This window comes from Octopus bimaculoides, chromosome 26 (genome assembly GCF_046866305.1).
Source record: "Octopus bimaculoides isolate indiv1 chromosome 26, ASM4686630v1, whole genome shotgun sequence".
Classification (NCBI taxonomy): Eukaryota; Metazoa; Mollusca; class Cephalopoda; order Octopoda; family Octopodidae; genus Octopus; species Octopus bimaculoides.
Window position 1 is genome coordinate 27224182 of NC_142953.1, and position 16337 is coordinate 27240518.

Below are 16337 nucleotides of genomic sequence, written 5' to 3' on the forward strand. Positions count from 1 at the left end.
TTTCTGGCTCTCATTTTTTAAGTATTCTAGTGTGTCAATATTTTAACAAAATGATGGTACCTTTTTTAATTATAATGTTACTTTGTAAATTGAAATCAAATAATTTTTAATATTCAAATTTTATCCTTAGCTGCAATATTTTAAGTAAAAATTTTCTTGTTTTGTACTTTAGCAGATGTAATAGGTTGTCCTGAACTTTTCCAAGTGTAGTAACTTGTCCTGTAATTTTCCAGGTTCATAATCTTAAGAATATTATTTCTCTTGCTCGCGTTTTTCCATGTAATCCATGTTTTTCTAGGCTATGCTATTATGCTGATTAATAATGTCAATTAGCCGTGTTGTTGAGGATTTTTTTCCTTACCTCAATAACGCCAGTGACATATTAAAAGTTCTATTATAGAACTATCTTCATAAAAAAAAGTACAGAACTATATTATCACCCTCAAATTTGAGAAAAAATACTCATAACTTTTCTCTTTGAAAACTTCATTGTATGAAATTCCTCGAATTGAATTCTATCATTTGAGCTTAATTAAAATATAGTTTGTTTTCAAAATAAAAAAGTTAATCATACTTAAACCCAATTTTTTGCCTTACTTATATATATTTTTTTTCCTATTTTATCTCACAACGTTTTTGATACAAATTTTCGTTGCATGGGAACAAAACTATGAAATTCTTCATGCTTTCTTCTATCATTGAAGATACGATAAATATATTTTGCTTTTAAAATAAAAAAGTTATTTAGATTTAAACTTGATTCGTGGCATTACTTACTCTCCTGTAACATTCCTACAAATTTTGATGTAAACATTTTTTCTACTGGATCAAATCTCAATTTTTTTAATACCAAATGCATGATTTTTGTTCCCTGCCCCACAGAACAATATCGAGTCTGTTTTTGAAGGTGTGAATACTTGCTAGTTCTGACATGCTTTTGAGCAATCCTCCCTACAGATAGCATTGTAAATAGTCTTTGCAACTATATCACGTCTAAGAGGTAGGTAGCATCTCGTAGGCACTTGCAGGTAGCTTCTGGTGATGTGGATCATATCTTCCGAATGTCTGAAGGAAATTTCATGCTTTTTTGTATATCCCATCACGTAGCCTTGGCTTTTTGTTAACAGGGCTGACAAGTGGTTCCCTGCTGGTACAAACAACATTGCACATAAACTATCACTCTGGAATATGCCTGTTGGTAGCATAATCTGTTTGTAACAATAGGTGTTGCTTTAGTATGTATGTATGTATGTATGTATGTATGTATGTATGTATGTATGTACGTGGAGGCGCAATGGCCCAGTGGTTAGGGCAGCGGACTCGCGGTCATAGGATCGCGGTTTCGATTCCCAGACCTGGTGTTGTGAGAGTTTATTGAGCGAAAATACCTAAAGCTCCACGAGGCTCCGGCAGGGGATGGTGGCGAACCCTGCTGTACTCTTCCACCACAACTCTCTCTCAATCTTACTTCCTGTTTCTGTTGTACCTGTAATTCAAAAGGGCCAGCCTTGTCACACTCTGTGTCACGCTGAATATCCCCGAGAACTACGTTAAGGGTACACGTGTCTGTGGAGTGCTCAGCCACTTGCACGTTAATTTCACGAGCAGGCTGTTCCGTTGATCGGATCAACTAGAACCCTCGTCGTCGTAAGCGACGGAGTGCCAACAACATGTATGTATGTATGTATGTATGTATGTATGTATGTCATTATTCGGTTTTATTTGTCAGTAGAGACAGTCGGTTTCTAACCTAGATCCGAGGTTCCTTCATTGTTTGTATGTATGTATGTATGTATGTATGTACGTTTGTATGTATGTCATTATTCAGTTTATTTCAAGATTTCTTGCCAATAGAGAAAAGAGTCAGTTTCTAACCTAGATCCAAGGCTCCTTCATTGTTTGTATGTATGTATGTATGTATGTATGTATGTATGTACGTTTGTATGTATGTCATTATTCAGTTTATTTCAAGATTTCTTGCCAATAGAGAAAAGAGTCAGTTTCTAACCTAGATCCAAGGCTCCTTCATTGTTTGTATGTATGTATGTATGTATGTACGTTTGTATGTATGTCATTATTCAGTTTATTTCAAGATTTCTTGCCAATAGAGAAAAGAGTCAGTTTCTAACCTAGATCCGAGGTTCCTTCATTGTTTGTATGTATGTATGTATGTATGTACGTTTGTATGTATGTCATTATTCAGTTTATTTCAAGATTTCTTGCCAATAGAGAAAAGAGTCAGTTTCTAACCTAGATCCAAGGCTCCTTCATTGTTTGTATGTATGTATGTATGTATGTATGTATGTACGTTTGTATGTATGTCATTATTCAGTTTATTTCAGGATTTCTTGCCAATAGAGAAAAGAGTCAGTTTCTAACCTAGATCCAAGGCTCCTTCATTGTTTGTATGTATGTATGTATGTATGTACGTTTGTATGTATGTCATTATTCAGTTTATTTCAAGATTTCTTGCCAATAGAGAAAAGAGTCAGTTTCTAACCTAGATCCGAGGTTCCTTCATTGTTTGTATGTATGTATGTATGTATGTACGTTTGTATGTATGTCATTATTCAGTTTATTTCAAGATTTCTTGCCAATAGAGAAAAGAGTCAGTTTCTAACCTAGATCCAAGGCTCCTTCATTGTTTGTATGTATGTATGTATGTATGTATGTACGTTTGTATGTATGTCATTATTCAGTTTATTTCAAGATTTCTTGCCAACAGAGAAAGAACCGGTTTCTAACCTAGATCCAAGGCTCCTTCATTGGAATCTCAACAACATCAGGAAGGTATGTTTTGTTTGATGTACGTATTCTCCTGCGAATAGTTCCATGTCTAGACATGCTCATATGTACACTTAAATGATAAACTCCTGGAAAGTTTTACAGATTTTACAGTTATGTATGTATGTATGTGTGTATGTATATATGTATGTATGTATGTATGTATGTATGTATATGTTTTTTATTTGTATCAGTTATTTGACCGTGGCCATGCTAGGGCACCGCCCTGGAAGGTTTTAGTTGAACGAATCGACCCCAGACACGACTATAAACACAGTCTACACGTACCCTGCTGATATTGGCCGACGTCACTTTACTTATAGTGACCCCTCATTCCACTCGTCACGTGGAAGGGGGTGTACCATTATTACTAATTCCCTACAACACTTACCCTTTGAAGTTTCTCTTAGGAAGTGTCGTTTTATTTCGCAATAATAGTTTTATTCACCCCACGTCCCTTTTTTTAATTTATTTTTTTCGAACGATTTAATTTTTTTTCTCTTGGCATCTATTTTCAGGAACCCAGTATGTTTTCTTTTCCTCTCACTTGTATACCTTGTTGTGAAAATCATATCCATTGTCCCTCTACCAGATCGGAAGCCACATTGAGATTCAGATAGGACATCATTTACGAGACACCGATTCAGGCGGGTAAGAAGAATATTTGCCAGAACCCTGCCAGCAGCTGATAATAGAGCAATGCCTCTGTAGTTACCACACTTTCTTCTGGCGTCTTTTCCTTTAACGAGAGAAAGAATAATTGCATCCTTCCAGTCATTAGGCATTGCACCATCTCTCCAGGCTACACTAATAAGTTCATGAAGGGATCGCATGACGTAATAACCACCAAATCAGCACAAATTCCATCCCCTCCAAGTGCCCTGCCAAGATTCAATTTACTTATTGATGTCATTACTACATCTATTGAGAGTGTGGAATTTAAGGAGCCAATGATAGGTCTTTGTTGCACAATATCAATCACTGTTTCATCCACAATTGATTCATGGTTTAGGAGTTCAGAGAAGTGTTCGATCAAGCGACCTGTGATTTCTGTTGATTTAGTAAACAGAGTGGAAGACTCCTTGGAAAGCAAAGGAGCTGATGTGGAGCTCTTAAGTCCATAAGCTCGCTTCATAAGATGGTAAAGCTTCTTGCTGTCATCTGCATCAGCAGCAGCCTGAACATCACGAGCAAGATCCTCCGACCAAGTGTTCTGCATCTTCCTGAGAGATCATTGCAGTAATGATTTTACACGGTTATAGTGGGCAAGTGCTAGATCTCGCTGCACAGCAGAAAGTCCTCTGTGTAGCAATACATTGTTGGCATGGTGCTTTACAGCCAGCATTCGCTGAACTTCAGCATCATTTTTATCAAACCAGTCTTTGTGTCTGACAGTAGCATATCCCAGTGTTTCAGCAGAACATTGAAGAACCTGGTCTCGAAAATCTTCCCACATTTTCAATGCTGGACAAGCGAGTCTGAAGCTCTTTCCTCAACGCAGTATTATATATCTTGTGGACATTCAGACGCCGAGGAATGCCAACTGGCCCTCTCCGCACTTTCACTCTAATCATCATCTGAAACTTTTCTCACACCAGACTGTGGTGTGTCCAGCATTTCGATCCATGAAAGGATTTGACATTACAAATGTCATAGATGTCATTCTTGCGGATGATGACATAATCCAGCAAGTGCCAAACATTAGACATACATACATACATACATACATAGATGCATGCATGCATACATACATACATACATACTTACATACATAAATACATAATACATATATACATACATACATGCATACATACATACATACATACATACATACATACATACATACATACCTACATACCTACATAATACATACTTACATACATACATACATACATACCTACATACATACATACATACATACATACATACATACATACATACATACATACCTACATACATACATACATACATACATACATACATACATACCTACATAATACATACTTACATACATACATACATACCTACATACATACATACATACATACATACATACATACCTACATACATACATACATACATACATACCTACATACATACATACATACATACATACATACCTACATACATACATACATACATCCATACATACCTACATACATACATACATACATACATACCACACTGGCTTTTTTCAGTTTCTGTCAAGCACATCCGTTCACAAGACTTTAATCGGTCTGTAGTCATTGTAGAATTTTATCGAGGTGTCACGCAATGGAACTGAACCCGGTATCACGTATATATACACAGATATCTTAAAAGCCAACATCCACACCTCATTATAGCATTTCATCTGTGCCGGCACTACTCATTAGTACGATGCTTAAGCGAGTCAATTCATTAAAATCTGCATAAGACATGTCTACTTAATACTAAATTAAGTGCTTAAATACAGGAAATAAATTTATTTGGTTTCTAGATTTCTTTCAAAAATGATTATATCTACTTTTGAGATGTCTCTTTGTATAAAACACACATACATATGTATGTATGTATGTATGTATGTATGTATGTATGTATGTATGTATGTATGTATGTATGCATGTATCATATATAATGCGTGTGTGTATGTATATATATCATATATGCGCGTATGCGTGTGTATGTATATAATATATATATATATATATATATATATATATATATATATATATATATATATACTGAGTTGTCTGCCTGTGAGTGTATATATATATAAATATGCATACATTCACACACACACATGCACACACACACACACACACACACACATATATATATATATATATATATATATATATATATATATTTATATATATATATATATATGTATATATATACAATGAGGAGAGAAAGAGAGAGTTTTGTATGTGTGTGTGTGTGTGAGTGTGTGTGTGTGTGTGTGTGTGTGTGTGTTTGCGCGCGGGAATACACGTGTATTAGTATATATATATACAAGATGTGCAAAGAAAATACATATAAATTTTAACAGTAGTTAACTCAAATTTTCTCTTTCTTTTTTCTTCTTTCTTTTTAGATTTAAGAGATTAGAGATAATAAAGGAAGCCAAGCTAAGTTTTTAACAAAAGAAATTTAACTTAAAGAATTACAGGAAGTTTTAAAATGCAGTCGAAGTGCAGATAGAGTTTAGGAAAGAATTTCAAACGGATGCACCTACCTGGCTTACTATTATTCGAATTAGAGATATGCTTGAAGCAGATGGAACGGTTTACTATGTCCACACGAAATGCCCCAGAAGACCACTGACAGTCACGAGTTCTTCCCCCCCCCCACCAAGCAAGAAGGGGTTCCAGAAGCATTTCAGAGTTCAACAAGAATGTCTGGAGTTTTATTTCCAGCAAGATGGGACCAGCACCCATAACGGTATAAGAATGTAAGGGATTACCTTGATGAAGTTTTACTAAACAGATGGATTGCACGAAAATAGATGGATTGCAGAAAACCATATATATGTATATATATATATATATATATATATATATATATATATATATATATATATATATATATATATATATATATATATATAATATTAGGGAAAAAATTCCAAATTTACAGGGAAACATTCAATTTAATTTATCAAAATTAAATTAAATTTCTCAATATATAATATATAAATGTATAATTTAGAGAAAAAACCCACAATTATTTAATTCATCCATGAGAATCCACAATCACATATAGAAAAATTTAATAAGTAAATACACTAAAAAGACCTATAATAAAATAAATCAAAAATGTACAAAGTAATAAATATTAAAATAGTAAAATACTATTTAAATATGTATTACTTTGTACTTCTTTGATTTTTTTTTATTATAGGTCTTTTTAGTGTATTTACTTATTAAATTTTTCTTATTATTTTACTTATTAAATTTTTCATGGATGACTTAAATAATTGTGGTTTCATATGTATCATATATACAGTGTAAGGTTTATAAGATCAAAATTAGATGAAGAAAAGTAAAGAACATCAAATTATTTAACATCTACACGATGTTGCACACCATTCTTGCATTTCTGGAGATTTCGCATAAGAGGTCCAGCACTGTATAACCCATGTTAGACCTTCATGAATCTGAAAGCAATATGAAGAATTCTCTTGGGCTAATTACTACTTTTTATTCCGTATTGTGTACATAATGGTTTCAAATTTTAGTTCAACGTAAGCAATTTTTAGGAGAGATAAATCAATTACATCGATCCATCATTTCCAAAAGAATGAAAGGCAAGTCGACCTCGGCGGCATTTGAACTCAGAATGTAAAGCTAGAAGAAATGCGCCAAACATTTTGTCCGGTAACGATTTTGTTCCCTACCTTCGATTGTGCATCTTATTCTTTCTACTAAAGGTACAAGGCCCGAAATTTAGACTGATCCGAAAGGATGAAAGGCAAGCACCAACTCGGCGGCATTCGAACTCAGAGCTTAAAGCGAGAAGAAATTTTGTCCGATGCAGGTGAGAATTAGTCAATAACATCGACTCAACTACTCAACGGATACTTATTTCATCGATCGCGAAAGGGTGAAAGGTAAGCTCGAATTGGCGGCTCCGCTAAACAATTTACCCGGTGCAGTAACGATTCAGCCAGCTGGTCTCCTTCTTGCTATAATGTGATCACGTGACCGATCAGGCTATCAGATGTTGTTGCACATCGCTAGTCACAATGCATTTTTCATTGTTTTAGCCTTCAAATAACGCCACACCGCTGGCTCGACGAGCAGACCAACATGCCCCACCCCCCACACACATCTGATCGAAAGGGGGACTGGAGTGACGTGAAATGAAGTGTTTTGCCCAAGAACACAACGCACCGCCCAATTAGGGAATCGAAACCACAATCTAGCGATCGTGAGTGCAACAGCCTTTTCACTAGGCCACGCGCCTTCACCTTTCTATATTATGTATACAGTAAAATGATGATTGTACAATTTAGATCAGGAAGTTATCTGGTCGGTGGCTCAACACAATTCTTATATTGTATTAACGGACTTCAGAAGTCTTTTAAGATCACTCGCATTTTAAATGTATTCTGTAAGTAGATTAGTGCGAAATGAATACAGAAGGAACTAAGTAGCATACAGATCGAAGCATCATAATCGATATAACTATACAAAAAGATGTATTGAGGTATGTATTGCTGTTTTGTTTTTATATGTTTTATGTTGCACGTACTTTTCTAGAGTTTGAGGCAGGAGTTAGGGGTGAATGCTGGTTTTGTTCTTGCACTGATAATTGATTCTAAGAAGATGCAGCCATTAATGGACGATTTTTTTCTTTGATGGCTATCCTTGTGATGTCACACACATGCATATATAACCACTCGTTCACACACACATACAAACACACACCTATACACATATACACTCACACATATATGTAGCTGCATGTTTAGACACACACACACACACACACATATATATATATATATATATATATATATATATATATATATATATATATATATATACACATATGTATATGTATGTGCGTGTGTGTATAAATGTGTGTATATATATATATATATATATATATATATATATATATATATATATGTATATATATATATACATACACACACAATATATGTATTATATATGTTATAATTTAGAACAAACAGCAAAAGGTTGTCATTATAGTACTCGGAGTTTCGAATGTCGGAGCGAAGAACTACGATACATTCTCATCGATTATTAATGGCAACAAACGCTATGAAAAACCGTTAAATAAAAGAGAAGTAACTCTAATAGATAGAAAAAGAAAAAAAGATTAAGAATACACGCCACCGTATTCTCACAATACATAGACATAAACCTCCTGCGTTCACGTCTACAAACACTCACACAAACATGTATACGTACATGCACACACACACACACAAACATATATGTATGTGCGTACTGATTGACTTCTGTGATTTTTGGCCCAGAAAACAGCATAACCTTTTGGTCTTTTTAAAACGCTTTCTTCAAATCACTACATTTATTTGTCTCAGAGTCAGTCATAAATTAAATCCACTGCTCCTTTTTGTTTACTAATGAGGCTAGTCGATTAGACCGACCCCAGTACGTAACTGGTACTTAATCTATCGACCCAAAAAGGATGAAAGGCAAAGTCGACCTCGGCAGAATTTGAACTCAGAACATAAAGACAGACGAAATACCGCTAAGCATTTCGCCCAGCGTGCTAACGTTTCGTATTTCTTCATTGCCCACAAGGGGCTAAACATAGAGGGGACAATGAAGGACAGACAAAGGGATTGAGTCGATTACATCGACCCCAGTGCGTAACTGGTACTTAATTTAGCGACCCCGAAAGGATGAAAGGCAAAGTCGACCTCGGCGGAATTTGAACTCAGAACATAAAGACAGACGAAATACCGCTAAGCATTTCGCCCGGCGTGTTAACGATTGTGCAAGCTCGTTTCCTTTCACCTGCTAATCATTGAAAAAGAAAAGAAATTGAAATACGATGATTAATTAGTGCACTTTATATACTTTATGCACAATTTTATAGACTTAATATATAACACTCGCCTTCTTCGCCTTACCCTCTTTTTTCTCTCCATTTGCTTTTGCTCACCCCCTTTCCCTTCCACTAATCACGTGAAAGCGTTACAGACGGGCTAAGTAACGGGGAAAAAAAAACTTAGTTAAAAAATTACGCATTTCACTCACCACCACTTCTCCCACCCCATTTCTTCCCTCACATCACCTCCCCTCCCCTTCAACTAATCCTGTGGAACTGTTACGGACGGGCTAAGTAACAGAGAAACGACCAGAACTATTATAAGATTCATTCATCGCTGATCTGCAATAACACGGTACGTATATACATATATAGAAAATACACACACACACACACACACACACACACAAGTATATACATGCATGCAGTTTCTGTCCACCACATTAGTTCGCACAGTTTATGTCACTCGCACAGTTACTGGTCGACTTGGAACTATAGTAGAAGACACTTGCCAAAGTTGCTGTGCAGTGGGATTGAACCCAAAACTATATGATTGCAAAGCGTTGTTGGCCATTCCTGTGCCAACAACACTGTGTTACTCGTCTTGAAAGAACACGCTTACGACTTTATAAAGGGAGATCACTTTGTGTTGGATAACACGGGGCAACAATTTTTTTATCTTTTCTCTCTTTAGTCCATAAGTGTTATTTCCTATTTGCTTCTATCTAGAAATCAACGGCAACGACTACTATTCCCTTAAAACTTTCCTTTTGTAACCTGGACATCAATAATTTGAATCTTACCTATTTTCCATTACATTTCAGACAGGGTCAGCGCTGAGTTGCTGAAGCAGAAATATCATTATAGCAAATATTTAGCTTGTCAGTTGCTTGATCTTAACCATATGAGCATGTCCCTTGGTGGCTAACAATATGTGCATTTCTGATGAGGAGCAGGAGTAGTGGGGTGAGCATCATAGCTAAATGTTGAGAGGGATTCCTTCGGGCTTGAATAGATATAACAAAAGCTAAGTTTAAAGAAAATATTAAGGAAATATTAACCATTTTTCATGCTTTCTAGGAATAACCAAATATGAAATAACAGTTGCTTCCCAAAGACAAAAATTGTGTTACAAATTATTAACACAGATACATTGGCTGGAAAACAGACGGACTGATCAAAGCTGAAAGTACGACCCCACATCCGGCTGCCACTAAATTTGTGGTCATGTGTTTATATTAGAAATCAATATTATCATTCAATCTAGTATTGATTACATATGATGTCCAAATCTCCAGCCCCACCCTGTATAAATATTTCTTTGTATCTATTCATCATATTGAAACCTGTTCAACAGAGGCAAATGTATAAACAAACTCTCTGATAACCTTGTTGGTATTTCTGTGAAATATGAAGTTGACATTTAGATCTGAAAGAATTGAATTTGTGTGTGTGTGTGTGTTTATTTATATTTATATTTATATATATATAAATAAATATATATATGTATATATATATGTATATATATATATATATATACATACATATATATATATATATATATATATATATATATATATATATATATATATATATATATATATATATATATATATATATATATATATATATACATACATACATACACACACGTATAGACACAGACACATATATACGTTTAGATATGTATGTATATGTATACATATGTGTATGTGCGTGCGTGTGGATGCATATATATGTATGTATATACACAGAGTGACAGACAGACAGAGACATATATATATATACATATGTCTAGCTTATTTTTGTTAACTTAATTTTCAGATAAATAATGTCAGACATCGGCTTCACTCATCAAATGAAGAGGCACACTGTAATCGTTGCTTTAAAAGAGCAGCATGGTGATGCAGAGATAGCTCGCTTCCTGAAAGTTTACCGATCCTTCGTTGTAAAAGTTCAAATGGAACAGGACGTTGCTGATGGGGATCCAACATCAGAAGCTACACGCAAAACGCATGCGCAGGGTCCTGATACCATCAGAATAGATAACTTCGTCCAAAATATACCAAGAAATAATCGATAAAAACTTCCAGAAAGTCAATCAAAACTACTGCAAAGGACCTCAAAGTTTCAGAATGAACCATCAGAAGCGATGTGTCTGAGGACAGTCGCATGTGAAGCGGAAGGATTAGTCTATATTGGAAATGAAAAGAGGAAATCGTTCAATCCGTCCGTACAAAGCGTTTCAAGATATGGAATTACTGGTGTTTTCGATCAGGAGCAAAAAGGTAAACGAAGGAATGACAGATATTTATGTAGGAACCCGAATGAGGTTCCAACGGTCATACATACTAGTTCTTGTGGAGGCGCAATGGCCCAGTGGTTAGAGCATCGGATTCGCGGTCATAGAATCGTGGTTTCGATTCCCAGACCGGGCGTTGTGAGTGTTTATTGAGCGAAAACACCTAAAGCTCCACGAGGCTCCGGCAGGGGGTAGTGGCGAATCCTGCTGTACTCTTCCACCACAACTTTCTCTCACTCACCCTTCCTGTTTCTGTTGTGCCTGTAATTCAAAGGGTCAGCCTTGTAACACTGTGTCACGCTGAATATCCCCGAGAACTACGTTAAGGGTAAACGTGTATGTGGAGTGCTCAGCCACTTTCACGTTAATTTCACGAGCAGGCTGTTCCGTTGATCGGATCAACTGGAACCCTCGTCGTCGTAAGCGACGGAGTACCAACAGCAACAACAGATGGAAATCAGTTTCTTGTGTGCAAGGAAAAGTTTGAATAGCATCAGAGTAAATAAAGGTCTGAAACCTAATCGTACATCAACCACTGAGTGCTTTTCCCTCCGTTTATAAATGTTCCTTATTACATTCGACTTTAGGCACAAGGCCTGGAATTTTTTTTTACGGGGCGGCTAATCGACTACGTCGACCCCAGTGTTCAACTGGTATTTTCTTTATCGACACTGAAAGAATGAAAGGTGAAATAAAGATCGGCGGAATTTGAACTCAGAACGTAAAAACAAACGAAATTCCGCTAGGCAATTTGTCCGGTGTGCTAACGATTCTGCCAGCTCTCCGCCAATAATAATAATAATCCTTTCTACTAAAGGCAAGAGGCCTGGACACGTGTACCCTTAATACAGACACGTGTACCTTAACGTAGTTCTCGGTGATACTCAGCGTGACACAGTGTGACAAGGCTGACCCTTTGAATTACAGGCACAACAGAAACAGGAAGAAAGAGTGAGAGAAAGTTGTGGTGAAAGAGTACAGCAGGGTTCACCACCATCCCCTGCCGGAGCCTCGTAGAGCTTTTAGGTGTTTTCGCTCAATAAACACTCACAACGCCCGGTCTGGGAATCGAAACGGCGATCCTATGACCACGAGTCCGCTGCCCTAACCACTGGGCCATTGCGCCTCCACGATTTCCATATAATGTATAAATCTGTTCGATTATAACTCTTTATGATGGTGCGCCAGCATGGCTGCGCTTCAGTGACTGAAACAAGTGCAAGATAAAAGATAATATAAATGATAAACAGAATCCATTGATTAATATCATGAATGATTGATACAAATATTATTTATAGAAACTTCAAATCATGTGGTCGATACTAATCTTATCGATAATATTGATTTCTCACATTGGCAGAAACCCATAGATTCTGAGTTTGAGTATTGCTTGTCCTGCTTTGTGTATGCTACTTTATTTTATCGATATCTGAAGGATATCAAAGATAATTGATGAATGCAGGAGTTGATCTCACAGCATATAGAAAGGGCCGTAAGTAATCTCCCATAGAAAGTCACCTGTTTCATAGATAACCATTTTGTAACAACATTTTAAGCTTTTTTCGTCTGTGTTCCTATTTGCTTCTATCTAGAAATCAAAGGAAATGTCTACTACTCCCTACAAACTTTGCTTTTTTGACTTGGACATCAATATTCTAAAAACTCACCTATTTCCCATTACATTTCAGATTCAGCACTGAGCTGCTGAAGCAGAAATATTGTTATAGAAAATATTCAGCTTAATACTACAGATTTGCTTGTTGTCTTTGGTCAGTAAGTGTTATTTCCTGTTTGCTTCTATCTAGAAATCATAGGAAATGTCTACTAATCCCTACAAACTTTGCTATTGTGACCTTGGCATCAATGTTTTTATACTCTCCTACATTCCATTAAATTTCAGATACATTCGGCACTGAGTTGCTGACGCAGAAATATCGTTATAGCAAATATTCTGCCATAACTCCTGAACCTGAACTTCATTACCGAATGCAGAGGGAATCAAAGATTATCTTACACGATGTATCCTTTTTCAAGACACTGAAGAATGAGATGAGGAAGATTTGGCTGTTATTTCCAGCAAATACAGCGATTGAACAGGAGCTCTATTATAGCCTAGCATAGCCACCATAATCGCATGACCATCTGGCATAGACACAAACACATATGTATATATATGTATGTGTGTGTGTGTGCGTACACACACACACACACACACACACACACATATATATAGGCGAATATGTATATATATGTATATACATGTATATATATATATATATATATATATATATATATATATATATATATATATATATACATGTGTATATATATATATATATATATATATATATATATATATATATATATAGACATACATACATACATATATACATGTATATATATATATATATATATATATATATATATATATATATATATATATATATATATATATATATATATATATATATATATATATATATATATATATATATATATATATAAGTCAGTAAATAGTGGGGTTGTGTTAACCGCCCGTGGAGAAATAATAGGAAAATGAAAAAAATTATTAAATTATGCTTCCAGTTCAGCATTCTGGCTTTTTTTCATTTTCCTATATATATATATATATATATATATATATATATATATATATATATATATATATATATATATATATATATATATATGTATATGTAAGCCATTGATTAATTATCGAGGTTTGCTCACATACTGTGTGGACAGAACGATCAGTCGTACAATAACCAATAGAGATTATCCAAGTTTGTGACACATTCATAGAAGATGCTCTGATACGCTTGAATACCAGAAGATCGTTTCTGATGCAATTTGTCGATAAAAATACTAATGTATATGACCCAGTAATGAGTCCAGTGATGAAAGATAAGTTAATCATTATTAAATAAATCATGTGTTTTTTTCTTTTCTTTCGCAACTGGAAGTTAAAATGGCAATAACATGTTTCACATTTTAGAATAAGTTGTCGTATGATATCGGTTTCAAATTTTGGCACAAGATCAGCGGTTTTTAGAGAAGAGATTAAGTCGACTGCATCGACATAGTGCTCGACTGGTACTTAATTTATCGTCCACGAAAGGATGAAAGGCAATGTCAACTTCGGCGGAATTTGAACTCAGAACATAAAGACGAACGAAACGTCGCTATGCGTTTTGCCCGACGTGCTAATGATCGCACCAGCTCACCACCTTGATGAAGATGGTGATGATGATGATGATGATAATAATAATAATAATAATAATAATAATAATAATAATAATAATAATAATAATAATAATAATAATAATGATAATAATCTTTTCTACTATAGGCACAAAGTCTGAAATTTGGGGGAGGTGGATAATCGATTACATCGACCCCAGTGCGTAACTGGTACTTAATTTATCGACCTCGAAAGGATGAAAGGCAAAGTCGACTTCGGTGGAATTTGGACTCAGAACGTGTAAAGACGGATTAAACACCACTTAGAGGGGGAAGAGGACTTATTGGATACGAACACAGCATTAGAGCAGAAGAAAACAACATAGCATGGTATGTAAAAATTTCCACAAAACTGCTTTTATTAGAATTAGGAAGGTAAACTTTCTTCACGGTGAATTGATGTTGACGAACTTACCAGTGATCCCTCATCATAACTGTTGAAGTCCGACGCATTCTGTACTTACCAATGACAATCCTGATAGTTTCGGTCCCAAAAGCAAACTGAAAATCGACCAAGTTTCTACTCCATATGAATCGACTCGGATTGACGTATCAAGGATCCCGAAGGGGTCAGAGATCTATACAAATGACAGATGAATAAATGTCTAACGTCCTATCAAACGCACTCGACGATAACAATGAGATGTGTTGGCGTAAATGTTGCCTTTTTCGCATTAAGGATGCCTAAACGACCTTAGAGAGAGAGGGGGGGCGGAGAGCTCTGTAGCTGTGGAAGTGGCAACTTTAGCATAATTACCAAACATAATCAATAATTATGTCACCACCAGAGTTTTCATCAGCAGGTTTATAAAAAAAATAACTGTAAACTAGAAATGTCATGCATGAGAGACCACCTATGGTGGGGGTGTAAGATGTTGGATGTGAGAGGGTTAGTTCAATAGACAAGTAGAACAACATACTACTACTACTACTACTACTTCTAATGCTGCTGTTGCTACTACTACTACTGCCACTACCATCAGTACTACAACTATTACTACTACCACCACCACTACTACAGCTACCACCACCACCACCCGTACTACTACTTCCACCACCAATGCTGCTGCTGCTGGTACTACTACTACTGGTACTACTACTACTACTACTACTACTACTACTACTACTACTACTACTACTACTACTACTACTACTACTATAAACAGCGATAACAGCGAGAAAAAGAATATGACAGCGGTATTCCGTCTGGTATTACATAAATGTCGGGAGATTTCGGTATTTGAACATGAATCTAATTACTAATTAATGAAAAACTATTAATTAGATCTAGTATGGGGTGAGGAATTAGCCAAATTAGATTACGACAACGTCAGAGGATCGATGCAAAAGAAGAAGAAGAAGAAAAAAAACAGAAAAAAGAAACAAACTAAACTGGGAAAAAAGAAGAAATAAAGAGAGAGAAAGAAAGAAAGAAAGAAAGACAGAAAGAGAAAGAAAGACAGAAAGAGAAAGAAAGAAAGAG

At 35.5% G+C, this 16337-nt stretch overlaps 1 long non-coding RNA gene across 1 annotated transcript; it reads left to right on the plus strand.

Moving 5' to 3' along the window:
* The first annotated feature begins 6715 nt into the window (after positions 1–6715).
* On the plus strand, positions 6716–13822 carry LOC149131003 (uncharacterized). The gene is made up of 4 exons (XR_016238516.1): positions 6716–7302; positions 11137–11600; positions 13303–13387; positions 13515–13822. It is a non-coding gene; the product is annotated as an uncharacterized LOC149131003 (long non-coding RNA).
* The last annotated feature ends 2515 nt before the right edge of the window (positions 13823–16337 follow it).